This window comes from Papio anubis, chromosome 9 (genome assembly GCF_008728515.1).
Source record: "Papio anubis isolate 15944 chromosome 9, Panubis1.0, whole genome shotgun sequence".
Classification (NCBI taxonomy): domain Eukaryota; kingdom Metazoa; phylum Chordata; class Mammalia; order Primates; family Cercopithecidae; genus Papio; species Papio anubis.
In genome coordinates, this window is record NC_044984.1 from 63864804 (window position 1) to 63892118 (window position 27315).

General features: G+C 37.4%; 1 protein-coding gene across 5 annotated transcripts in view; it reads left to right on the forward strand.

Moving 5' to 3' along the window:
* FRS2 (fibroblast growth factor receptor substrate 2) overlaps window positions 1–27315 on the forward strand; it is a 111092-nt gene that overhangs the window by 65956 nt on the left and 17821 nt on the right. For 2 of the 5 annotated variants that reach the window (XM_031650613.1, XM_009181194.4), the window contains exon 4: window positions 27040–27134. The gene's annotated coding sequence lies outside the window, so the exon portion shown is untranslated. Of the gene's footprint in view, window positions 1–1087; window positions 2259–21857; window positions 27135–27315 lie in introns of those variants that run through there. The other 3 variants (XM_031650614.1, XM_031650616.1, XM_031650615.1) reach the window with 3 other exon arrangements.

Below are 27315 nucleotides of genomic sequence, written 5' to 3' on the forward strand. Positions count from 1 at the left end.
TTACATTTTTTTTTTTTTTTTTTTTTTTTTGAGACGGAGTCTTGCTCTGTAGCCCGGGCTGGAGTGCAGTGGCCGGATCTCAGCTCACTGCAAGCTCCACCTCCCGGGTTTACGCCATTCTCCTGGCTCAGCCTCCGGAGTAGCTGGGACTACAGGCGCCCGCCACCTCGCCCGGCTAGTTTTTTGTATTTTTAGTAGAGACGGTGTTTCACCGTGTTAGCCAGGATGGTCTCGATCTCCTGACCTCGTGATCCGCCCGTCTCGGCCTCCCAAAGTGCTGGGATTACAGGCTTGAGCCACCGCGCCCGGCCTACATTTTTTAAAAATTGTTATTATTGTTGTTTTCTTGGATTAATATAGCTAGTGTAGTTTTCTTTTGGTTAGTGTAGTATTTTCATTCTTTTTTTTTTTTTTTTTTTGAAACGAAGTCTCACTCTGTCACCCAGGCTGGAGTGCAGTGGCGCAATCTCAGCTCACTGCAACCTCCATCTCCTAGGTTCAAGGAATTCTTGTGCCTCAACATCCTGAGTCGCTGGGATTACATACACGCACCACCATGCCTGGCTAATTTCTGTTTTTTTAGTAGAGATGGGGTTTCCCATGTTGGCCAGGTCAGTCTCGAATTCCTGACCTCAGGTGATCACCCACCTCAGCCTCCCAAAGTGCTGGGATTACAGGCGTGAGCCACCGCACCTGGCCAGTATTTTCATTCTTTAGTTTTTCGTGTATTTTCGTTGGAGTTTTGTAAATAGAATAAGATTGAGTTTTATTTTTGTTCTGAATGACAATCTTTATTTTTTAACTGGAGAATTTCAGTCAATTGTGTTACTGATAGATTTAGATTTTTTTTTTTTTAAACTTTTTTTTTCTTTTTTTGAGACAAGATCTCGCTCTGTTGCGCAGGCTGGAGTGCAGTGGCACGATCATGGCTTACTCTAGCCTCTATCTGCTGCTGTCAACGATCCTCCCACCTCAGCCCCTCAGGTAGCTGGGATCACAGGCATGCGCCACTATGCTGGGCTGATTTTTTAATTTTTTAGAGATGGTATCCCACTATGTTGCCTAAGTTGGTCTTGAATTCCTGGACTCAAGCGTTCCTCCTGCCTCAGCCTCCCAGAGTGTTGGAATTACAGATGTAAGCCATCATGCCCAGCTCTGATTTACATATATTTCTGTCCCCTTCTGTGGTTTTTCTGTTTATCCGATTCTTCCTCTCATTCTTGCCAGTCTTTTGTATTGAGTTAGACATATATGTTTGTCTCATTCCATCTCCTCTCCATACCTTGCATGCATGTATATTTGTTTATAATTAATATATTATTTATTCTTTTAGTGGTTGCTCTGGCTATTTTAACATGCTTTTCTTAGAAAAGTCCAAATTAGTATCTTTAATCTATTCCTGAATAATGTAGTAACTTAGTACGCTCTGGTTGTCTTCCTCTCAACCTGTAAGATTGTTGTCTGTTATCTTAGTTTTGGCATATTCTTCTTATGCATACATACAGAATTTTAGACAAATTACTGTTTCAGGTAGTAAACCTTTGTTTAAATTTATATACCTAATTACTGTTTTCTTGGCTCATTGTTCCTTTTTGGATCTGAGACCTTTTGTCTATGATAATTTTTTTTCTACCTGAAGTATGTTCTTTAGAATTTTTCAGTGAAGATCCTTTGGTGAAAAAGACACTTTTTTCTTTGTCTAAAGATGTCTTTATTTCAACTTCATTCTTGAAAGGTAGTTTCTCTGTGTGTAGAATTCTGTTTTCTCATCATATTGAAGACATTATTCCAGTCCTTTGACTGCCAGTATTGCTGTTGAGAAGTCTTAATTGCCCTTCCTTTGTAAGTAATCACCCTTTTATTTGGCTGTCTTAAGCCTTTTTTTCCTTCCCATTTAGTGTTTTGCAGTTTTGTATAATGTATTGAGGCATTATTTTTTTCATTTCCTCATTTTATTTTTTGTAATCCCACTTGGGATTCTTTGGGAGTTCCTGGATCTAAGGATAATAATAATGTCTTTGAATAATTGTGGAAAATTCGTAACCATTATCTCTTTGAATAATGCCTCTTATTTTCTCCTTCTATAACTCTAATTAGACATATAGTCTGTTTTTCATGTTATGCCTTTTTGTCCTTTTTCGTCTCCACAAACTCATTTAAGAGCTGGCTTATAGTTATAAATTCTTGCAGGAGATTTTCTTCTTTTTACCAGCGTCAAGGTCAAGCAGGCAAGTTTACTTGCTGTCACCTTCTACAAGGTAGGTTTGCTGCTCATTCATTTGTACTTTGTGGATTTGGGGATTTGCAACTGTATGCAAGGCAGTCTTGGACTATATAGTCTGTCTCCCGCAGTCTGCAGTTTTCTAAGCAGCATGATGAAATTACCTTAAAGTCAAGAGCCACCTTTCGTAGCTTTTTACATTTGTGCCAGATTAGGAAAACATTTAATAATGAAATCTTAAAAATATGTATATAAAGCATTGTAGATTCCAGCAGTAGAGTCAGTCTGGACATCTAACCTACCATGTTGCTAGAAATAGAATCCCTTGATCCATTTCAAATAACATACAACTTAGGTAAGGTTTGTATGAGAAACATAATACAGAATTCTAATCAGCCATCTCCCATTAACAAAAAAAGGCCCTGGCCTTAAGTTTGGTAAATTCATGCCTTTTTATATGTTTAAGCTAAAATAAAATGTTTAAGGTAAGGAGTGTGTGTGAGGGTGGTATGTGTGTTTTAATTTCCTGCATTATCCAACTAACTTCATGTCCATTTGAATTAAGATGGATTCTACTGAACTTCCTCTTTTATTCCTGACATTATACATTTGTCACCTTTTTCTCTTTGCAACAAAAATGACATGTTTTAAGTTTATATTTTTAAAAATTTAGGTTCCCTTATATTACTCAGATGCATTATTTTCAAAACACATTCATAAAAAGTGATAATACCCTATCTATAATTGTATAATCTTTCAACTTCATGGTCTTAGTCTATTCTCCATGAGTTTATTTCTATATTTTGTTATGCAGATTCCTCACAAAATAACATAAAATTTAGTTACACAGAGGCCCTCCTAGATGCAGTGACACCCGATAGCAAGAGCACACCAAGAACCCAAATCTTGGTTTCTAATACTAGTTGATTATCCTTATCCTTATTCTAAATGCTTGGGATCAGATGTGTTTTGGATTTCAGGGTGTTTTGTTTTGTTTTGAGACAGAGTCTCACTCTATTGCCCAGGCTGGAGTGCAGTGGCATGATCTCGGCTCACTGCAACTTCTGCCTCAGCCTCCCAAGTAGCTGGGATCACAGGAACACACCACCATGCCTGGCTAATTTTTTGTATTTTTAGTAGTGATAGGGTTTCATCATGCTGGCCAGGCTGTTCTTGAACTCCTGGCTGTTCTTGAACTCCAGGCTGTTCTTGGCCTCCCAAAGTGCTGGGATTACAAGCATGAGCACTGTGCCTGCTTGAATTTCAGGGTTTTTTTTTTATTTCTAAGTATTTGCATATACATAGTGAGATATCTTGGGGATGGGACTCAAGTCTAAACACGAAATTCATCTATGTTTCATATATGCCTTATACACATAGCCTGAAGGTGATTTATACAATATTTTAAATAATTTTGTGCACGCATCATGTGAAGTCGGGTGTGAAATTTTCCACCTGTGGTGTCATGTTGGTGCTCAGAAATTCTCAGATTTTCCAATTAGGGATGCTGAATCTGTACCCTTCTCCTTAAGGACCAGGGTTCCTTGGAAAAATGGCTCGATCTAGGACTAGGGCAAGAAACAGACGTCTAAGATCCACTTTGGGAGGCTGAGGCGGGCAAATTACAAGGTCAGGAGTTCAAGACCAGCCTGGCCAACATGGTGGAACCCCATCTCTACTAAAAATACAAAAAATTACCTGGGCAGGGTGGCGGGCACCTGTAATCCCAGCTACTCGGGAGGCTGAGGCAGGAGAGTCACTTGAACTCAGGAGGTGGAGGTTGCAGGGAGCCAAGATCGTGCCACCGCACTCCAGCCTGGCTGACAGTGTGAGACTCTATCTCAAAAAATAATAAAAAGATAGACAAGATCAGCTTAGAACATCTTATAGTGCCAAAAAAAAAAGTAAAGAAGGGCTTTAACAAAAAACCCACAAAATGGGACTATGTCAAAGGGGCATAGGAGTCACTTAAAAGGGCTCACAATGATCAAAGTTGGAATAATTTGAAGAAGAAAATAAGTAAAGTATAAAGTAGTATTGGATTATAACCCAGAGTATAAAATGAATATCCACGGGCTGATACTGATATGAATAAGTGATTAAATAAATAAATAAATAAATAAATGGAGAAGAGACAAATCTCCTGTACAGAAGAACTCCAAATAATTTGTCAATACTCCACCTTCATCATGGTGAGACACAATTCCCTAATCCTTAAGTGTGGGCTGTGCATGCCTTCCTTCCAAGAAGTTCAGTACTTCTTCCAAGAAGTACAGAAGAGTTCAGGGAGAAGTAACTTCACAGTGGAGAAATCTGACAGCCAGGTAGGTTGTCAGGGGTAACATCAACAGTGATAAGTCATGTTGATAATATGTTTCAAGGGCTATGTTGTGATAAAAATGGCACTTTATCTCTGTGATCCTCCTCCCCAAATTCCATACTCCCAGTCTAATTATGAGAAAACTGTCAAATTCCAAGAGAGGAGAGGCATTCTCCAAAATATTTTACCAGTGCTCCTGAAGATGGTCAGGATAATCAAAAACAAGAAAAATCTGAAAAACTGTTACTGCCAAGAGGATCCTTAAGAGACATGATGACTAAATGTAATGAAGTTTGTTTTTTAAAAAAACCACAAAACTGAGTCCCTCAAGTATTTTTTTAAACCTAGAAGTCACCTACTTTGCAACTTTTATTTGATTTTAGATCACATCCCACTCTTGAATGCGTGTTTCCCCTGGAGCAACCCACGTTTTAAAAAATTTAGTAAAAGAGGATATCAGATAAGCAGTTCTTACAAACAGGGCCAACGTTTATTGCATTTGCTGCCATCTGAAGGCCTACTCACACAAACGGTAGAAAGTTGTGTTTATTAAAATCTTAACTTCTTTAATATTTCAAATTTTTAAACTTCATGGTAACCAAAATTCTTATGAAAATTATACAAAATACCTTAGAATGTATAATTTAGCTGTTTTTGTTTTAAAGGAAGTATGTGTATATGTGTGTATTTGGCCTACTCTGTAAAAATAAAGAATATAGCATTAATGTTATTAGGCCCAGTTAGTCTGTATTCTAGTATAGTTACTGGTACAAAAGTAACACTGGGCCAGGTGCAGTGGCTCACACCTGTAATCCTAGTACTTTAGGAAGCTGAGGGAGGTGGATCTCTTGAGTCCGGGAGTTTGAGACCAACCTGGGCAACATGACAAAACTCCTTCACTATTAAAAATACAAAAAGTAGTCCAGGCGTGGTGGTTCACACCTGTAATCCCAGCATTTTGGGAGGCCGAGGTGGGCGGATCACCTGAGGTCAGGAGTACGAGACCAGCCTGACCAACATGGAGAAACCCCGTCTCTACTAAAAATACAAAATTAGCTGGGCATGGTGGCACATGCCAGTAATCCCAGCTACTCGGGAGGCTGAGGCAAGAGAATTGCTTGAACCTGGGAGGAGGAGGATGGGGTGAGCCGAGATCATGCCATTGCACTCCAACCTGGGCAACAAGAGCGAAACTCCATCTCAAAAAAATAAATAAATAAAAAATAAAACATACTAAAATACAAAAATTAGCCAGGTGCGGTGGCATGTGTTTGTAGTCCCAGCTACTCAGGAGACTGAGGCAGGATGATCACTTGAACCCTCAAGGTGGAGGTTGCAGTGAGCCAAGATTGTACCACTGCACTCCAGCCTGGGTGACAAGGTGAGACCCTGTCTCAAAAAAAAAAAAAAGTAACACTGTATTATTGTTAATTCAGGGGAAGTGGTTTTGATATAAATTTAGTAACTTTATGTAAAAAGTCTTATGCTTTGATGTAATTCTAACACATTTTTTATAATTTAAAGAGATTGGTTTCAGATAAGTTATTTCTCCATTTTCAGAATTTTTCCTCACACACTCGAAAGATGATTTGATTATCTTTTTATTATTAAAGCAGGTGTTATCAGGGCCATATATTAGAAGCATTTATTGCCTCTAAAACCAGATGTAGATGGCGGGGGAGTATGTTCTGAATATTTTTCTTTACTGACGGACATACTTAGTATAACAAACATACTAATTTGCAGCATTCTAATTAAAAAGTGAAAATGTACATGCTGTCAGACCCAATCGTAAACAGGTTCAACCTTATCAACTAGAGGAATTTAAAACCTTACTTTATGATGCCTTTACCTTTGATTTATAGTTGGTTGTTTGTATCCATAGGTTGCACACCTGCAAATTCAATCAGCCACGGATTGAAATTATTTGAAATAGAAAGCAGTTTAAAAAATTACAAAATACAGCATAACAACTGTTTAGATAGCATTTGTATTGTAAGTAATCTAGAGGTTATTAAAGTATACAGGAAAAAAGTATACAGAAAAAAGACTAGCTCTGAAATTCTTTATTTTTTCAAACAGATTTTTGAATGAATCAGGGTATGTAAAGAAAAAATATTTAAACTAATATTGTTTGTAGCTAAACCATTATTTCATTGGTCTGTGATGTTCCAAACTTGTACTTTCAACCATATGTAACCATATTTCTGTTTTCACTGAAATAACTCAGATCAAAGATGTTGGTGTTGGAATTGCATATGGCAGGTAGTTCAAATATATTCAAAGTAAATTCTAGTTAATATTAAGTACCTTTTAATGTTAGAAAATGAAAGAGCTTAGGAAAAGTTGTAGGATGAGAAATCCAACATAAACAATTGCTTTACTCCTAGAGTATCTTCACCTAGGCTCATCCCAAGACTGCAAAATGTCAAAGAGTGACCTAGCTTGGAGGAGATAGTGTGGCTTGGATAATGACTCTCAGGCGGTTGACTTACCCAGGTAGAGTCTTCAGGAGTTACATCTGCTATAATAACTATAATCCAAATGACAGTTTTTGAATCTATAGTACAAAAAGGAAAACATCTGGTGCTACCTCAGTCTTACGAGTATACTTGCTCACTTTGATAACAACATGGTAACATTGCTTCTAAAAGAAATTTTGTGATACTGTTTCTTAAATTTCAAATTATTTTTCTTGAGATAGCTGTCAGTGTACAGACAAATCTAAGTGATAATTTTGAGCCCCATTTTTGCAAGTCATCTCAATAAGTAACTATTAAGTAACATATGTCAATAAGTAAAAATGTAAAAGCATTTGGTTGTAGTTTTATTGATATGTTTGTACATTGCAGAAATTCAGGAACAAATTTTATGAATAAGAATGTTGCTATTTTTAAACAATATCTGATATTCATTCAACTAAAACTTATTAAGCATTTAATATCTGTCTGGCACTCTTCAGGCACTGAGGATATTTCAGTGAACAAAACAAAATCTTTGCCACTATGGAGTTTACGTTTTGTGGCGGCAGTGGAGTGAAGATAGAGAATAAAAAAACAAGTCAATATGTAGTATGCCACTTGGTGGTAAGGCATTTTGAGAACAATGTAGTAGGGAAAGAGGAAAAGGTGTATCATCATAGGCTAGTGGGTAAGGGCTTATCTATTTCATATGTAGAGTGCTCAGGAAAATTCTTTAATAAATTGATTTGTGAACAAAAACCTGAAGCAAGTGAAGGAGGAAACTATGCTGATATCTGGTAGAAGAGCATTCCAGGTACAAGGAACAGTAGTTGCAAAGGACCTGAGATAGGAACATACTTAGTGTATTCTAGAAACAGCAAGGAGGCCGTTGTGGCTGGAGCAGAGTATGGAGAGTGAAGAATTTTAAAGTAAATGATCAGTAGTGGAACGGGAGAGGCAGAAAATGTTAGGATCTCATAGAGACCATTGAAAAGTCCTTAATTTTTATTTTCAGAGGAATAGGGGGAGCCATTACAGGATTTTGTCAGGAAAAATTGTGAACCACATTGAAGTGGACAAAAAAATGGCAAATGGGTGTCCTGTCTAGCTCAGCCATTGAGTTTATCTCTGGCTCATTTTGTGGGCAGGGCAGGGGCGGAGTAGGAAGGCTTTTTTTTTTTTTTAGAGTACTGGAACTTAACAGAAAACTTCTTAAAAATGCGATTGAATCATAAATATTGATGTTAAAATCCTCAACAAAATACTAGTGAAACCAAATTCAGCAGCATATCAGTGAGATTATATACCATGATCAAGTGGGACTTATTCCTGGAATGCATAGATGGTTCAACATATGAAAATTGTTCAATGTAATGTATGCATTAAAAGTATGAATGGGAGAAAACCACATGATCGTGTCAATTGATGCAGAAAAAACATTTGACAAAATTCAGCATCCTTTCATGATTAAAAAAGAAAAACACTAAAATTAGAAATAAAAAGAACCAGGTGTGGTGGCTCATGCCTGTAATTTTAGCACTTTGGGAGACTAAGGTGGGTGAGTCACTTGAGATTAGGAGTTTGATACCAGCCTGGCCAACATGGTGAAATCCCATCTCTACTAAAAATGTAAAAATTAGCTGGGCCTGGTGGCGTGCACCTGTGATCCCAGTTACTCAGGAGGCTGAGGCAGGAGAATCACTTGAACCTAGGAGGAGGGGGTTGCAGTGAGCCAAGATCATGCCACTGCACTCCAGCCTGACTCCATCTTGAAAAAATAAATAAATAAATAAATAATAAAAGGAAACTACTTCAACATAGTAAAAGCTGTATATGAAAAATACAGTGAATGTCATATTCAGTGGTGAAAGACTGAAAAGAGATTTTCCTCTGAGATCAGGAACAAGGCAAGGATTCCCACTTTCACCAATTCTATTAAATATTGTAATGGGTATTCTAGCCAGAGCAATTAGGCAAGAAAAAGAAAAGCCATCCAAATTGGAAAGAAGTAATCTCTGTTTACAGATGATACGATCTTATATGTAGAAAACCCTAAAGCGTTAGCAGTTTCATCTAACAATGAACAATACTAAAAGGAAATTAAGAAAACAATTTTGTTTACAATAGCATCAAAAAGAATAAAATACGAATTAACCAAAGAAGTGAAAGATTTTTACAGCAAAAACTATAAAACATTGCTCAAAGAAATTAAATAAATGAAAAACTTCTGCTTTTCATGGATTGGAAGCCTTCATATTGTTAAGATATGAATACTAAAAATAATCTACAGAATCAGTGCAATTCCTATCAAAACCGCAATGACGATTTTTGCAAAATTAGAAAAGCCCATCCTACAATTCATATGGAATATCAAGGGACTGTCAATAGCTAAAACAATCTTGAAAAAGAAGAACAAAGCTGTTGATTCACACTTCCTGATTTCAAAACTTACTACAAAGCTACAGTAATCAAACAGCATGGTATTGGCATAAATTTAGGCAGACATATAGCCCAATGGAATAGAATAGAGAACCCAGAAATAGACCGGCGTGGTGGCTCACACCTGTAATCCCAGCACTTTGGGAGGCCAAGGCAGGTGAATCTCGAGGTCAGGAGTTCGAGACCAGCCTGGCCAACATGGTGAAACCCTGTCTCTACTAAAAATACAAAAAATTAGCTGGGCGTCGTGGTGGAGGCCTGTAATCCCAGCTATTTGGGAGGCTGAGCAGGAGAATTGCTTGAACCTAGGAGACGGAGGTTGTAGTGAGCAGAGATCGTGCCACTGCACTCCAGCCTGGGTGACAGTGCGAAACCGCGTCTCAAAAAACAAAAAACAAAAAAAAACAAAAAACCCAGAAATAAACACTTGCATATATGGGCAAATAATTTTTGACAAGGGTACCAAGACTATTCAGTGGGAAACAGACAGTCTCTTCAACAAGTGATGCTGGAAAAACTGGATATCTACATACAAAATAATGGAGTTGGACCTTCATCTAGCACTATATACAAAAATTAACTTAAAATGAATCAAAAGTGTACAACTGTTGTAAGGAAATGTAGGGCAAATGCTTCATGACATTGAATTTGGCAGTGGTGTCTTGGATGTAACACCAAAGGCACAAACAATGCAAGAAAAAACTTTTGAAACTCAAAACCAAAAACTAATTTAAAAATGGGCCAAGGACTTGAATAGACATTACACCAAAGAAGATATACAAAGGCCAGTAAGCATATGAAAAGGTGTTTAACGTCACCAATTATTAGAGAAATGCAAATAAGAAATACAGTGAGATACTACCCTCATCCTCATTATATTACCCTCACACTACTCTTTTTTTTTTTTTTTTTTTGAGACGGAGTTTCGCTGTATTGCTCAGGCTGGAGCGCAGTGGTATGATCTCAGCTCACTGCAACTTCCGCCTCCCAGATTCAAGTGATTCTTACATCTCAGCCTCCCAAGTAACTGGGACTATAGGTGTGCACTACCACACCTGGCTAATTTTTGTATTTTTAGTAGAGACAGGGTTTCGCTGTGTTACCCAGGCTGGTCTCGAACTCCTGGCCTCAAGTGATCCACTCACCTTGGCCTCCCAAAGTGCTGGGATTACAGATATGTGCCACCATGCCTGGTTAATTTTTGTATTTTTAGTAGAGATGGGGTTTTACCCTGTTGTCCAGGCTTGTCTCAAACTCCTGGCCTCAAGATTCGCCTACTTCAGCCTCCCAAAGTGCTGGGATTACAGGTGTGAGCCACTGCACCTGGCCACAGATGGCTATTATTTTTTTAAAAAATAGTAACAAATGTTGGTGAGGACGTGGAAAAATTGGAAACCTTATGCACTGTTGGTGAGAATATAAAATGGTACAGTTTTGTGGTCCTCAAAAAATTAAAAACAGAATTACCATATGATGCAGCAATTCAACTTCTGAGTATATCCAAAAGAACCAAAGGCAGGGTCTTAAGGTATTTGTACACCCATATCTATTTGTACACAGTAGCCAAAAGGTGGAAGCAACCCAAGTGTTCATTGACAGATGAATGGGTAAGTAAAATGTGGTATATAGATGCAGTGGAATATCATTCAGCCTTAAAAAGGAAGGAAATTCTGTAATATGCTACGTCATGGATGAACCTTGAAGACATTACGCTAAGTGAAATAAGCCAGTCACACAAAGACAAATGCTATGTGATTCTACTTATGTGAAGGAGGTAGTATAGTCAAAATTAGAGAGAAAGTAGAATGGTTGTTGTCAGGGGATGGGAGGAGGAGGGAGTTACTGTTTAACAGCTGTGGAGTTTCAGTTTTACAAGATGAAAAGAAGCCTAGGCAACATAGTGAGACCTTGCCTCTACAAAACATTAAAAAGTTAACCGCACATGGTGGGATGTGCCAGTGGTCCTAGCTAATTGAGAGGCTGAGAAGGGAGAATCCCTTGAGCGCAGGATGTCAAGGCTGCAGTGAGCTATGGTCACATCACTGCCCTCCCGCCTAGTTGACAGAGTGAGACCCTGTCTCGAAAAGAAAAAAAGAGTTACAGAGATGGATGATGGATAGTTAAGATGGTAAATTTTATGTGTATTTTACCACAATAAAAAAGTAGAAAATGCAAGTAAATCTTATTCATGAAAATAAATATAAATTATCCCCAGTAGAATGCAGTTGATATTACCTGTGAATATACCTGTTTTGCATCTATTTGTAAATTTCTTTCAGAACTCCTTATTCCCTATGTATGTGTAGTTGTTGGAATGTTCCTCTGAACCAGTTGTAACGTCTTACTAATTCTATTATTAATGAGTTAAATTATATCTTTGACATATGTTTGCTTTACTGTTTTTTGAGAGTTATGATTTTTGCCATTTTCAGAAAAATATCCATTAATACTTTTTTTTTTTTTTTTTTTGAGTCGGGATCTTGTTTTCTCACCCAGGCTAGAGTACAGTGGCGCAGTCATGGCTTACTGCAGCCTCCGACTTCTGGGCTCAAGGGATCCTTCCATCTCAGCCTCCTAATAAGTAGCTAGGACTACAGGTGCATACCACCACATCTGGCTAAGTTGTTTTTTTATTTTTTAGAGATAGGTTCTTGTGCTGTTGCCCAGGCTGGTTTTAAACTCCTGGTCTCAAGTGATCCACCCACCACAGCCTCCCAAGTTGCTGGAATTACAGGTGTAAGCCACTGCACCAAGCTCCTGTATTAATACTTTTTAACAATTAATCTGGTTGCTCTGGTGAGAAAAGACTAGAGCAGGACAATCAGAGGCAAAGACCAATTAGAAGGTAGTTGGGAAAAATTCATAAAGAAATGTTGGTAACTTGGACCAGAGAAGAAATAGTGGAAATGTTAAGCAATGGTTGAACTTGGACATATTTTGAAGACAGATCTGAAAGGATTGATGGATTGGATATGGGATGTGAGAGAGTAAGGTGTGAAGGGTGACTGCAAGATTTTTGGATATTAATCTTAATAAAATAAGTAATTCCTTCTCTCAAACATTTTTAGGTTGGTAATTTTTATTTTCAATTCTTAGTTTAGTTGGTTTGACTAAGAAATGTAAAAGCTGGTGATCATGGCTCTTTTCTCATAAGGTATCTTTTCCACTGATTATAGTGTAATATATAATTACTGTATTGAAAACATCAATAACAACTGCTTTAAGTCAGGGTTCTGGCAGGAACCCTGTAATGGAAAAGAATTTAATAAAGGGATTATTTACACATTATGGGCAGGTTAAGGGAAATCAGCACGTGATGTTAGCCAGGTTTGCTAGGAACACTGGGCTGCTAGGAACAGCTCTTAACACTCCTAGGTGTCTAAAAAGGGAAAGAGAGAGGAAGTGATTACCTGAGTCAGCAAGAGCTATAAGTATGTGAGAGAGCTGCCTAACAGGGGCCATTACTAGAAGAACCTCCGTAAGGAAGGGAACCACAGCCAATCTGGTCTGCTGGTGCCTCCATGCGAGTGAGGCTCCTAGGGCGCAGAGTAGAGTAGAGAAGGTTAGAGAGCGGCTTTGAAGGGTCAAATGGAAAATATACAGCATTGCAGATAACTTTTAAGCCCTACCTTAAAACAAACAAATACACGTATGTGCTTCAAGTTTAAAAATATAGCAAAGAGAGAAATGAAGAACATAATTATTTAGTGGTAGAAAATTATGAAAACTCAGTTGGGTAGATTTTAATGACATTAAATAGAATTAGTACAGCTAAAAATCAACCATAAAATTTGGTGAAGACTTTAGAGGTTTTATATCATATTAAATGTTTTACTTTGGACTTACAAAGTTAAAAATGCTTTTTATCTTTTTTATGTGTTTTACTTAAAGTTAATTGAATATAATATTTTATAACTTCAGAAATAATAACTTAAGAAATATGCTTTATAGTTCTTAAGTATTTTAAAGCTGTTTTGTTGTGTCTTTTTGTTCCCTTTAATGTAAAGTAGTTCAGATTTAGTTTAGTCCTTGAAATTTATTTCAATTGAAAGAAAACTCAAATCACGTCTTTGTTGTTGTTAATTTTGTGTATTTAATTCATTTTGTTTTTAGAGACAACATCACACTTGAGTTTTTAGAGAAAAATCATCACAACTTTGTTGTTGTTATTTTGTGTATTTAATTCATTTTGTTTTTAGAGACAACATCATACTTCTTAACCAGTAATGGACTCGACTGAAACACTGTCTGCGATTGGTAACTCAGCATTTAAAGGGAGCTCAGTTATTTGTTGGGTAGATAGAACTTTGTTCCATTTGCATAGACTTCTGTTGTTTGGTCCGTCTCCTATTTCAGGAGCAAATCAAGCCTATTATTCCATAAGATGGAAATTTGAAGACAGTTGTCTGTCTCTGTTCTGCTCTTCCATATTGCTAAATATTTTCTTCTCCACACTGGTTTCTACAGTCTTACCTTATTGATTTGACAATGTTCTTTCAGTCCCATCTCACCTTGCCTCAGTCTTCCCCTAGGCTTCTGTGATACCACACTCTTGGGGGTTTTCCTCTTGTTTCTTGGAGAGTGAATGTCCAGTCTCCTTGTGGGCTTTTTTTCACTCTTTTTTTTTTTTTCACAATTCCTTTAAATGTTGGTGTTTCTGAGCTGCTGCAGGTCTTACTTTTCTTCGCACTGGGCAGTCTCATCTGTCCCTATGCTTGGATCTGTAAGCTGACGACTCCCAAATCTCTCTGCCATCTCCACACCTATATTTCTGTTTGTCTGTTGAGCATCTCCATTTGGATGTCTCACAGACATCAAAGTACATTCAAAACTGAGCTTATATGTTTTTCTAAACCTTGTGTCCTTCCTGTGTTCCCTGGCTCAATGTATGTACTGTCAACCTCAACTGAAAATGTGAGTATTTTTCCTTGACTTCTGCTTTCCTTCCCAGTCTAACCAGTCATCAGGTGTTATTAAGGCTAACGCTTAAGTATCACTCTAATCCATCCTTTTTTTCCCCATCTTCATTGTTCAGTAACTTAATTCAGTCCTCATGGTTATTGGCATGCAACAACCACTTCTGAACCTGCAAAAACCATATAAAGTGTAGGGAATGTTGGTAGGAAGTATTTTTAACTTAACCTGTGAGGAAATATAGATTCAGAGAGGTTAAGTAAGAACTCAGATCTCTCTAGTGTTCAAGTACATATTTTCACTAAGTCTAAAACGAAAGGCTTTGTTTTTAGCATTCTAAATTTCTCTAGAAGACATTATCTCCAATATTGCCAACCTGGGCGATGGAGCAAGACCTGTCCCAAAACAAGCAAAACCACCAAAGCCTTTCATTTTAAATTCTAATGTAGTGTTTAAAGTACATTGAGATAGCAGAGATATTGTATGCCATTTGTCAATTAGATGAGAATTAAAACCTCACCTGAGCCATACTGTACTTTCTGTTTAGAAGGATGAATCATTTCTGGGAATTCAATTTTGTAATTTACGTGTGGAAAATTTAAAACTATAAGGCTTCAACATGAGTATTTTATGTACATAATTATAGGAAACCAATATTATTTGTAGCTAACTGTTGAATTAAGTTCGAAGACTTTTTAATTATTCAAAGTCTTTTTAAAAAGATTAAAGTACGCAGCTTTTCAGCCAGTATTAGTGAAGAAACATTTTGAGAGTATGATGGAATAAGACATCTTCTTAGAAATTTCAGCTGTTTTTTATTGAGATTTGTTTTCTTCACATTTGTCTTTAAAAAAAAAAAAAAGAAGAAGAAGAAAGAAATATTCTCGAAGTTGCTTTCAAATCCCAGCACTTTGAGAGGCCAAGGCGGGAGTATTGCCTGGGGCTAGGAGTTCTAGACCCCCTGGGCAACATTGCTAGACCGTGTCTCTACAAAACATTTAAAAAATTAGCTGCGTGTGGTGGTGCACGCCTGTAATCCAAACTACTTTGGGAGGCTGAGGCGGGAGGATCACTTGAGTCCAAGAGGTTAAGGCTGCAGTGAGCTTTGATCGCCCCACTACACTCCAGCCTGGGCAATGGAGCAAGACCCTGTCTTAAAACAAACAAACAAACAAAACTACCAAATTATATGTTATTGTAGTTATTTTCAGAGGGATGAGCTCAAGTGTAATTATGAACGTGGCTCTTCAGAATTACCTTCACCATGGATGGTTGGTACGTGTTTAAGTTAAGACCCAGGTAAATCTGAAGGAAAGCAAACCATGAAACCTTTAGAGGAAGGGTGCATATTGTCTTTGTTAATGTGGTAGAGCAGAAAACTGAACATTCTAAATTTGACTTCTAGTAAAATTTTGATTAATTTACTCACCTTCATTTCCCCATTGAAAAATGGAGAAAATAGTTCCCAGCAGGCTGCATTATGAGATTGTTTTTTAGATCAATATTTAGCAAGGGCTCAAAAGAACATCACATCAGTCTTGGATGCTCTGAAATCCTACCACTTGATTGTAACTATCTTCACCATCTGGGAAGGAGCAAAGAAAAGACAGTCCAAAACAACTTTGCATTTTTGTTATTTGTAGTGTGTTGATAGTTCTTTCATTGACTGTATGACATATTTTATTGATCCTAAGAGACATTTCCCAGTTTTATTCACTAAAATTTGGGTGTGTCTTACAATTAGTGGCATATTATAGTTAAATTGACTTTTTTTTCTTTCTCAGTGGTATATAAAATATCAGTCTTAAAATCAATCATGTCTCAGCTTTGATGAAAAACAGGATATATGTCTATTAATTTTCAAAGTAACAACAATAACAGTATAGTGGCCACCATACCTGAGGATCACTTTTTTGGTAGGTAACGTCTACTGTCTTAAACACAACCAGGAACTGGAAAGTAAGAAACAAAGGCTTCTGATGCTTAAAATCACTGTTACAGAACTCATGAAGTAAAGGCCAGGTACTTTAACTTACAAGACGCCTTTGCCTCTGAGTGTAGTGTCTTACTTTGTACGTCGTTGAGTTAATCCTAGATACCTTATTACAGAGTCCACAAGGATTCAAAAGAGTAAACTGTGGGAGGCCAAGGTGGGCAGATCACCCGAGGTCAGGAGTTTGAGATCAGCCTGGACAACATGGTGAAATCCTGTCTCTACTAAAAATACAAAACTTAGCCGGGCATGGTGGTGCACACCTGTAATTCCAGCTACTCGGGAGGCTGAGGCAGGAGAATTGCTTGAACCCCGGAGGTGGAGGTTGCGGTGAGCCAAGATCGTGCCATTGCACTACAGCCTGGGCGGCAGAGCAAGACTCCATCTCAAAAAAAAAAAAAAAAAAAAGTAAAAAGGAATGCATATAAATGTTTATTAAGTGGTGGTTCCAGGACTTACTATACTTTCTGCTGAGAATGAGTGTCCCATAAACAAACAATTACAAATTATTTTTAAAAAGCAACACAAAACTCAGAACAGGCCACTTAGAGCGATTTTTTTTTTTTGAGACGGAATCTCAGTCTCACTCTGTTGCCCAGGCTGGAGTGCAGTGGCACGATCTCAGCTCACTGCAACCTCTGCTTCCCAGGTACACAAGACTCTCCTGCCTCGGCCTCTCGAGTAGCTGGGATTACAGGCGCCCACCACCACGCCCTGCTAATTTTTTGTATTTTCAATAGAGACAGGGTTTCACTGTGTTAGCCAGGATGGTCTTGAACTGCTTACCTCGTGATCCACCTGCCTCGGCCTCCCAAAGTTCTGGGATTATAGGCATGAGCCACCGCGCCTGACCCACTTAGAGTTATTTTAGGAGCTTGCAACCTAACATATGTAAGTTATGCTGATTACAGCTTAGAAGACATTTCTTATCAAAATGTAATCTGATTCCACTAGCACTTTCTTTAAGGGACAATATGATTGTACCTTTAAATTTTGATTGGAGAATATTTATTGTTGATTAAATTTTCCCTTATGGCTTAATGGAGTTACTAGAACATAGTTTTCCTTAAAAGTATCAGGAAAAAAAAAAAGCTTGTGGGAGGCATCTGTTACACATCTGAAATAGGATTTGATTCTGTAATTTCAGTGGTCTCTAGACCTGGATAATTCTACCCATGTTGCTAGATGGCACCAGGGTGCCATTTTTAGGCCTTAGGGCTAAGGAATGGGCGTAGGTGGTAGGAAGATGTTAGAGAGGAAAGAAGTAGGGAAGAAAAACTTTGGGACCATATTGTGGTACTGAAAACTGTCTCTAGGAGTTCTCAGTGGGCAGTTGTGTACCAGGTGTCCAGCTGCATTATTTGTGTTTGAAGTAAACCCAGGCTGTGTATCTCTGTGAATTCTTAGTATTGGGTGCTTTTCAAGACATTCATTCCCCTAAGATGTGAATTTTGAGCATAGCTTCTTGGCCTCAGGCACTTTAACCTGAGAGTAAATGTTAAGTTCTGCTTGTTGGCAGGTTTCCAGCATTTACTAATTAGAGTTTCCCTACTTAAATGCTCCTGGCAGTTTCCCTTGGCCACTGTGTTCTTCAGAGTCTGCCCAAACGTGTTTTGTATGTAGTCTGCCTTTGGGCTCTGCTTAGACACTTACAGCTTTTGTTTCTAAAGAACTCTTCAGTAAGTATTGATTTGTATTTTCTTCAGTTAATAATTCATTGATTATAAAAGCAATTCACACACTAGAAAACATAAAAAGAAAAAATCCTTTTCATTCTACCACTAAATGAATCAGTGTTAACATTTTAGGGTGTGTTCATCTAGTTTTTGTGTGTGTGTGTGGGTTTATGTATTTTATGTGGAGGTAGGGGAGAGAAAAATTGATGTAAAATGTTATTTTTTAATAATGCAAATCCTTTCAAGTTTTCTACTGGATGTGAAGAGCAACTTTTAAAATAAAATTTTTTAGAATAATTTTAGAATGTTAAGTTGTAAAGATAGTTTCCATATGCCCTTCACCTAGCTTCCCCTAGTGTTAACATCTTATATAACCGTGGCATATGTGTCAAAACTAAGAAATTAATACTAGTACAATACTATTAACTAAACTACAGACTATTTACATTTCTTCTGTTTTTCTACTGATGTTCTTTTTCTGTTCCAGGATCCAACCTAGGGATACATATTGCATCTAGTGGTTTGTTACTATTTTGAGACAGTGTCTCACTCTGTCGCCCAGGCTAGAGTGCAGTGGTGTGATCACAGCTCACTGCACTGTTGGCCTCCTGGGCTCAAGCGATCCTCCCACCTCAGCCTCCCGAGTAGCTGGGATTACAGGCATTTGCCACCATGCCCTGCTATTTTGTTTTTATTTTTTGTAGAGACAGGGTCTCACTAAATTGCCCAGGCTGATCTTGAATTCCCAGGCTCAGGCAGTCCTCCCTACTCGGCCTCCTAAAGTGCTGGGATTATAGGTGTGAACCACATGCTCGGCCCAGCTTTATTTATTTATTTATTTTTTTAAATAATAGTTTTTTACCTTTTTTCTTCTCTTTTTTTTTTTTTTTTTTTTTTTGAGACGGAGTATTGTTCTTGTTCTGTTGCCCAGACTGGAGTGCAGTGGCGTGAACTCAGCTCACTGCAACCTCTGCCTCCCAGGCTCAAACAATTCTCCCGAGTAGCTGGGATTACAGGCATGTGCCACCACCCCTGGCTAATTTTTATGTTTTTAGTAGAGATGGGGTTTCATCACGTTGACCAGGCTGGTCTCAAACTCCTAACCTAAGGTGATCTGCCTGCCTCGGCCTCCCAAAGTGCTGGATTAGAGGCATGAGCCACTGCGCCCAGCCCTTTTTTCTTATACTTAATTTTATATCATGAACATTTTGTCTTTGTCATTAAATAGTTTTTGAACAATACTTATTTTAAGAGCTCTATAAAAGTTAATCACAGGGATAGATGTGCTCTGATGCAAACTTTTCTGGTAAACTTTTTGTTGTTGGCATTTCGTGAGGGGGCATGTTACAAAACGTATATACAATTGACCGTTTAACAACACAGGGTTTGAACCGTATGGCTCCACTTATAGGTGGATTTTGTCAACCAGAAAGTGTTTGTGGGATGCAAAATTTCCATATACAAAGGGCTGACTTTTCATATACACAGATTCCACAGGGACGACTGTGGCACTTGAGTGTGCACGTGTTTTGGTCCATACAGAGGCCTTGGAACCAATACCTAGATACACCAAGGGATGACTATACAGAACAAACATTTTTATTAGTGGGATACTTGAATCAGGTGTGTTAGATTGTAACAATTACTTTGAATGCACTGCTCTGGAAGTAGAGAATAAATAGGCAAATTTAGTTTTCTTTGAGAGTATATTTATCAATATTTTAGGTTGATTTAAATGCAGAAACATTTAAATTAGCTATTTGTGAAACAGTTTTTTTTGGGAGTTAGAGTTGCTTGGCATTTGGCATAGCTTCTTTTGATCAGTGTGTATGTGGCGGGGGGCGATGTACACATGGTATACACATTTCATGTACACATAGTCAATATTAGACTTTAAAACAAAATTAGAGACGATGTCTTGCTATGTTGCACAGGCTGGTCTCAAAGTCCTGGCATCAAGCAGTCCTCCTGCCTCAGTCTTCCAAAGTGCTGGGATTGCAGGTGTAAGCCACCACACCTGGCCCATATTTAGGCTTTTAATATGAGTCTAGTAACATCATATCCACCTGAGTTTGGAAGTACAGATTTATAGTAAATTGTACTTATACATTTCTATATTCAGTTTTGAAAAATACCTTTTAATTTACCTTTCTTTCTTTCTTTCTTTCTTTCTTTCTTTCTTTCTTTCTTTCTTTCTTTCTTTCTTTCTTTCTTTCTTTCTCTTTTCTCTTCTTTTCTTTTCTTTCCTTCCTTCCTTCCTCCCTCCCTCCCTCCCTCCCTCTCCTTCTCTTCTCTTCTCTTCTCTTCTCTTCTCTTCTCTTCTCTTCCCTTGTCTTGTCTTGTCTTGTCTTGTCTTCTCTTTCTTTTTTTTTTTTTTGTCTCGCTCTGTTACCAAGCCTGGAGTGCAGTGGCATGATCTCAGCTCACTGCAGCCTTCACCTCCCAGGGTCAAGCAATTCACACGTCTCAGCCCTCTGAGTAGCTGGGACTACAGGCATGTACTATCGCACCTGGCTCATTTTTGTATGGAGATGGGGTTTAATTGTGTTGGTCAGACTGGTCTTGAACTTCTGACCTCAAGTGATCTGCCTGCCTTGACCAAAGTGCTGGGATTACAGGCATGAGCCTCCGTGACTAGCTTTTATTTACTTTTCTGTTATCCATCATTAGTGTTTATTTAGTTATAGGTTAAAGCTATTATATATAAAAAGTGAAGATGCCTAGGGATTTTCTTACATGTCTTTTAGTGTTTTATTGATGTTTATGGTTTGAATAATATTAGTTTGTGTATTTAACATGAAGCTTGAAATTAGAGTGACTTGCCTTTAAATTTTGTTGTTTTAAAAAATAAAGCCATAAAGCCAAATGCTTTTTAAGAACCGTTAGGTATACCATATTAAGGAAAATATTGTAAAATTCATACTTGTGGGTTTACCTCTTACGGTTGCTCAGTTTAGTAAAAACTTCATTGCCTATAATCATGAGTGTAATAGAAAAAACTGAATTGATTTTAAGTTACTCAGTGATTACATTAAGAACAACTTGGCATTTATTTGGGAAATAACAATTCCTTTGAATTTCACAGTGTTTTTTAGTAAATGGATATTGGGTTAAAGATTTTGTATGATATGTGTTTTTCATAAGTTAAGTATTTATTATGCTAGAGTTCTGTCCCTGCTAAGGGATTACTGTTTATTAGTAAATTTCTAAACTAGAGATTTATTATGAAGGTTAAGTGACCCTTTATTAATTTGACACAGTTGTAAGATTAATACGTAGAAGTTATCACTGAGCTAAAGAATAAAAACATGGAATTTTGATCTACAATGTTTACAGAAAACTGAATGCTCTAACTCTATGAGATCAAATCTATTAATTCAGATTTTCAGAGTTAATCGTTTTCTAGAGAGTGCCTCTACTTTCTTACTGCTGCCTTAAAAGCACACACCTTTGCTTTCTATGGTGCAATCTGTGACTTTTTAGTGGCGAGAGCTATGGGATTGCTCATATAGAATGTTCATCCTTTTGATGTTGCTAGAGGATGGTATTTGATTTCCCTGTATATGTTTTTATACTGCAGTATAAGGCACTAAACTAAGAGTTTCTTTTTTTTTTTTTTTTTTTGAGACGGAGTCTCGCTCTGTCTAGGCTGGAGTGCAGTGGCCGGATCTCAGCTCACTGCAAGCTCCGCCTCCTGAGTTTACGCCATTCTCCTGCCTCAGCCTCTCGAGTAGCTGGGACTACAGGCGCCCGCCACCTCGCCCGGCTAGTTTTTTGTATTTTTTAGTAGAGACGGGGTTTCACCGTGTTAGCCAGGATGGTCTCAATCTCCTGACCTTGTGATCCGCCCATCTCAGCCTCCCAAAGTGCTGGGATTACAGGCTTGAGCCACTGCGCCCGGCCTAAACTAAGAGTTTCTTTGCGAGTTCTGAAGGTTGATTTGTGTGTGTGTGTGTGCGCGCGCTAGGATTGTTGCCCTTGGTACTGATTACCTTGTTAATTAGCTGAGACTGAGTGACTCATCTGCTGGGTTTGCACATATCTTAGAGCAGACATTATGGGCGCTCCAATTTAATTGTCTAAATTTCATCACCAGTGTCTCTTGCTATAGATATGTACCAAGATTAAGGATGACTCCAGGATTGAGTTATGACCAACACTACTAAAGGTGGAGATATAGTATTTTGTATCATCTTCCATTTTAGCTTTTTCTTTTTTAAAAAAAGCTAGTTTTTTTAGCAAACTATTTTAGTAATACTTTCTTAGTATTTGCCAAATACGCACACAAAATTGTTTTATATATGTGTGTGTGTTGTTTTATATGTATACATACACACACAAACACGCATACGCATAAACAAATGAATCTCTCTATATATATATTCTTGGATTTCTGTTCCTAAAAAACAAAATACATGATTAAAAGGGACTTTGAGATTCACTGTGAGATTTGGGGTTAAAGTGTGTGAGTTTTCGGGGTCTAGAAGGGAAGAGAGAATCTGAGGTTCAGGTCATTGTTCGGTGACACTGCAAGTCCAGTTGCTATCAGGGGAAATGTTTATAGATGGATGTTGTGCCTTGAAGGTTAGAATTTGGACATGACAGACAGTAAAACACTATTAATTTTATTCTTACTAATTTTAAGTTAAATTATTCTTGAATGTAATGTCAATTTTCTGCCCCCATGGGAAAGTATTCTGGTAGGACATTAGTGGTTTATGTAAGATTTTAAGGGGAAATGTGAATTACCCTCAGTAGTACAAACTGACCCTCGGTGAAATGGCCATGTGCCTTCTTTCCTACCTATCTCCTAATATTTTCCCATGCACACCCTACATTCCAACTCTAAGGAACTACCGGGTGCTCCTGGAGGAGGCCCTGTTCTTTTAGGTTTGGGGGGGTTTTACATGTTTTCTTCTTGATCTGGATTGCCCCTGCCCTAGCTAACTCCCATCCATCTTTCAGGACTCAATGTAGGGACCAGCTTTCCCCGGGAGCCTTTTTTGATGCTTCTTTCTGTCTTTCCTTCTGCTATGTATTGAATGTTCTGATAGCACCAGCACATGGGTCTGCAATTCTGCCACATATTCATTTTCTTGTCTGTCTCTCTCACTAGACAGTAAGCTCCTTGGAGTCAGGAAATGTGTCCTTTATCTTTATTTCTAACACTTAACTCAGTGCCTGACACACAGAATAGGTGCTCAGAAAATACTTGGTAAAATACCTCAGTGTGTGGATAGGGAAATGAATTCATTGTTTAATTTTCTCTTTAATATTGATAGTTGCTTAAAAATCATTTTTATCTACTATCTACTACATAACCTTTTGTTAGCTTAATTCAAGCAACTATGTCTGAAATAAAGAAATGCTGCTTTAGGCTGGGCACAGTGGCTCACACCTGTAATCCTAGCACTTTGGGAGGCTGAAGTGGGAGGATTGCTTGAGCCCAGAAGTTCGAGACCAGCCTGGGCAACATAGTGAGACCCATCTTAAAAGAAATGCCACTTTATTAATATTTGAAATTTATCCACAGAAAAGTGAATTGATGACAGTTTAAATATACATAAGCATATGCTTAATCTTTCTTGATCATACTGGTTTTACTTGTCTTTGATAGAGAAATGAGAGGAATCTGGTTTAAACTGCAGTTCAGGGAATTTTGATTAGATATAATTGCGAGAAATTAAAGTACCAGATATTGAAGTGATTTGTAAGTAATGTAATTGATTTTTTTCAAGAGTTAAAAAGGGGGTGAGTGGAGGGTTACGTATTATGAAGCAGTTCATCAACTTTGTCCTCAGATTTAAAAAAAGGAAGAAAGATCTATTTAAGAATGTGCAAATACAACCATATTCATGGATGGATGCTTAAAAATAGTCATGTACCTTTGTAGTTTTGTGTATAGGTGTGTACTTTAAATTTTCACCTAGCAAGGGAACTGTTGCAGATGTCCTTGCTTTTGACATAATGGTTCTGATTTAAGGCAACTAGTAGAATGTACTGAGAATCTCCCCTCGTTAGCTTTTTTTTTTTTTAACTGCTCTTTTTCAGAATGATATAAATAATTCAGAAATCTTTGTCAGTGTTAAGAATTAACAGAAAATTAATGTGTATATTAAAAGACCTACCCAATGGTTAAAAAAAGAAAAAACAACAGCCAGACCATGGACACAACATGGTTTTTGAATGCCATCCTCTTGATTGTTTTAATGTAATGAAACATGGCAGTTTACTGTGCCCAAAATTTAGTTATGTTGCTATGCTTCTAACTATAGACATTCTTTCCGGGTTGTATTTGAACAAAATTACTGTAGTATTACTATAGTATAAGCCAAATTCCCCCTCATTGCTAGTGAACCAAAAGAGCACATATACCTTCCTAAGCACCAAATTTATAATCATACTTGTAAATAGAGTTCAGTGTTCTCTTTACATGTCATTCTGCAAAAATCATATTTGGAATAATTTAGGACAGCTTTACTAAATTTATTAATGTAATACTTGTTATAAGGATGTGCTTAAGTTCTAGATTTTCTGTGCTTACAGTGCAAAAGGCTTCTTTGTGAAATAAGAGACAGAATTTTACTTGTAATGATGATATAATAATGCCTTGTCTTTTAAAATGCTATTAATTTTCTAAATGTCTTTATATCCAGAGATTTTTTGGTTTTTCATAGTAGCTCTATGAAGTGGGTGTCCTAATCTTATAAATGAGGGAATGTTGACACAGAAAGGTTGACTGATGGTCAAAGGCATGCAGCATTGTATAATAACAAAGTACTGTTATTTCCACAGCTGACATTTACTAGTGCATACTACATGCTAAACATTGTTTTTAAGATTTTTGTGTGTATTAATTAATAACTGCTTGGGCTTTGGTATCAGATCAAAATTTAAGTCTAGCTCTTCTGATCAGTTCTTGACCTTGGGAAAGCTACCTAACCTTTTTAAGGCTTGGTTTCCTTATTTGGAACGCAGAAATAATGGTAATATGTACCTTATTGGTTGTTTGGATTAAATGAGGTAATCCAAATGACCCTATGTGTGGCATACAGTAAGGTAAATTAGTTCGCTGTAGAAAAATGGGGTGGTGATAGACAGCATTTAGTGTAATTTTTAGCCTCTTGGTAAAATTGCATTTTTTTTTTTACTAAGTGTCATAGTCAGTGCAGTTATATATACCTATTTTATAGAAAAATACTGATGTTACAACAATAAGATTATAGTTCCATGTAGTGCCTATAACCACCTTTTCCCTTACTGCCTCCTAATTATCTTTTAGTTCTTAGTCTTCCAACAATGGGGAGAAACCAAAGAGGGGTAAGAAGTCATAGAGTGTCTGAGGCATCCAGTGGACCCCATGGTCCATTGGGTTATGTTCTTTCCAGGAGTACTTTGGTATGTCAGTTGCTTAGAACTCAGAATGTGTTTTCTTGTAAAAAGTATTCTAATAAATGAGGCACAAAAAATCTTGACTCCCCGATACAACTGACATGCTGGATATTTGCACTGAAAAACAGTAAAAGCAAGCAAAAACTCTATAATACATTGGCAGCATTAATCAAAATAATTAAAGAATAAAATTGAATAAATATTGATTCTCAAGAGATTAAAATAATTTCTGGAGATTCATGTGGGGACTCTTTAATATTTTTAAGAGCTTAATGAGTTGGTACACTGATTCTTTAATATGTTTAACTTCATTTCAAAGCTTGTGACTTTTCATTGGTAGTTAATAGGTAGATCACTATCATTTCTCTTAATTTTATGTGCAGTCATTAAATTCATTGCAGGATAAGGGTTGGAGAATGCTTATAAGTGGAATGAAGAATGAGAGGAATAGAGATGTTTCTGACTTAATTGGCCAAAATCCCTTAGAATACATTTTAGAAGAGATGGGCAAAGAGAGTATATATTCACCTAAAAAAATTGGTTTATGGTAGAATTAGTTCAGCCCTGGGCAGTTTTCCAAGCCAGAGACACAGTGTGGTGTATATTTGAGCTCCTGGAGAAAAGAAAGGGATAGTAAAGAAGAGGGACTGGATTGCTGCCCACCTTAAAGTGAGGTGTAGCAGCATCTCCAAGGGGTGTGAGCCAACACCTGGCATGCTGATTTTATATATGAAATTGAAGTTCAGAGTTGAAATTGTTGCATTTGAAGTTCAGAGTTGAAATTGTTGACTGTCTGTGAGTACGTGGTTTTAGAAATGTTCATTTTGGCTCTCAATTATATTTGTTCTCTAGTTAGTATGTAGATTAAAATGACACTATTCCCATAACCCCTAATAAAATGCTGATACAGAGTAGGTATTCAGTAAATATTAGTGTCCCTGTTTGAGTAAGTTTGATTTTTTTGTGCTGTGAAGGGTAAATTGACCAGAAATTTTTCAAAAATATATTGAAATCTCTTGTAAATCTAGACTGTAATTTATCACTGTAATTTCACTGTTCTGTGATTCTGTGGCATGCTTGTTCATACCGTCCATTTTCTGATTTGCTGACTTGTCTGAACTGGTTTTGGAGGGGTCTTGTGGAATAGGAAGATATGGAGGGTGGATTTTGAAGACAGCTCTTCAAGAGGAATTATGGTGAGTGAGGTTTAGGAAAAGTCACTGGGGACGGAGAATTAGTCTGCTACTGGCTAAAATGGGTTTTTAGAGCTGGAATGGAACCTAAGAGGTGGTTTAACCTAACCCCTCATTTTACAGCTGTGGAGATAAGTATAGAGAAGTGAGTTGTGCAAGTATTATAGCTGTAGTAGAGAAGCCAGAAACATCATAGAACTTAGACTATCACATTTTTATCATCTTTTTCTTCTGAAAAAGAGTGGTAGCATGTGAATATTATATTACTTTTTAAAATTGATGTTATATATTAAATACTTTTTATTCAATCTTTAAGACTTTTGAGTTTGTTTAAATAGATTAACTGAACTAACCATGCTGCCAGGAAGCTCATAAGGAATATTATTCTTTAGAAATGAGAAATGCTCAATGTTTTTCTTCTGTTTTTAGGTTAAGTCAGCAAACAAAGAAAACATGGTATTTTGAAGTATGATTAAACTCCTGATGCTGCAGCAGAGGCTAAGAATATTAATGGCCAGATCTAGGTAAGTTTAAGTTTATTTATTTTTTTACATCACTAAGCCTGCATTTACAATTATTTTTAGTTTTTATTTTAAATACCGATGAGGTCCCGCTATGTTGCCCAGGCAGTTTCTAACTCTTGAGCTCACACGATTCTCCACCTCAGCTTCCCAAAGTGTTAGGATTACAGGCGTGAGCCACCAC